The sequence below is a fragment of the Protobothrops mucrosquamatus genome, unplaced genomic scaffold (genome assembly GCF_001527695.2).
Source record: "Protobothrops mucrosquamatus isolate PMUCROS unplaced genomic scaffold, P.Mucros_1.0 scaffold1772, whole genome shotgun sequence".
Lineage (NCBI taxonomy): Eukaryota > Metazoa > Chordata > Lepidosauria > Squamata > Viperidae > Protobothrops > Protobothrops mucrosquamatus.
In genome coordinates, this window is record NW_015387910.1 from 64,785 (window position 1) to 66,155 (window position 1,371).

Here is a 1,371-nt window from a genome sequence, read left to right on the forward strand (position 1 = left end):
CTAATTTGGACATATTACGAGAAGATCTAGCTTTCTGAAGAAAGCACTAATATTGGGGAAAGTGGAAGGAAAGAGAGGAAGAAGACTAATGGCAAGGTGGATGGACTCAGTTAAAATGGCAACAAGTGCACCTTTGGCTGAAAAACTGAAAGATCAGATTTGGAACAGATCATCATGGAGAAAATCTATCCAGTATTTAAGAGCTAACATTGGCTTGATGGCATGTAATCAAGTAAATATATAAAGCTCCTTAAGACTGCCTATGGTTTATTCTGATAACATGCTCTTTTGTGTATAGTTTTTTTTTTTAACTAAATGCAGTAAAATAAAATTACAGGCACATGATAACAATTTGTTAGTCAGAAAAGGTGCTACCAGACGCCTTCTGATTTTTTGCCCCCATAACACGGTTCTCCTCCTACAATGACTAAATGTAGGTAACTGTTTAAAAATGGACATTTGCCAGCATGTTTATGTAAGCACCAAATGCATTTTAGCATCTCCTGGGCGTTTTTCTTAATATAATTTTATTTTAAAAAATTTAAAAGAAAATAAAAACTCATAAAAACTAATATAAAACAAGAAGAAAGAGGAAGAAATCAAAGACAAAACTAAAAATGCAAGAAAGAAAAATAAAAAAATAGAAAAGAAAGAACAATGATACAAAGAAGTAACTTCCAATTTCCACATTTCTTTATAGCAGTTATAAATACACGTATAAGTTTACCCTGTTTCACACAAGGAGTCTATAAGGGGTTTCCAGGATGCAATCAATGTAGATATTGTCTTTTCTCTGATCCAGAAAGTCAGTTTGGCCATCTGAACAAATTCCATCATTTTCACCAACCATTTCCCCATTCCCTCTCCCTGACTTTTTAATAAATGTAAATGTCATTGCCATCCCTTCCTCCAGGACTATCCAGAAGAATAAAGTAATGCTGTGTGTTAATTCAGCACTGAATTAGCAGTCAGCTCTATCCATCCTTTGTTCTTTCTGGAAAACTGACCTACTTCATGGGCAAATAGGGACAATTCTTTAGAAATGCCTCTGAAGAGATAAATTAGAGCCATTGTATGTTAGCCACTTCTAAGAAACAATTGCAATTCTTCTTTTCCTTATCCCTTTCCTCCTTCTCCTTCTCCTTCTCCTTAACCCATGAATATGTTAAGCCATCGTTCTGGGAGAACCATAAGTACCCCTATGGTGCAAATTACACTTTGTTCAGAAGGCAGAAACAGATCTCCAGGGTACTATGAAAAGGAGTACATTGTATACTTGGGTAGTCTAAGCCCTGCCAACTGTCACAGATTTCAGTGACATGAAAGGAAAAGAGCCTCACACAGCTCATCAATGAGTTGACAAGTCCTAAA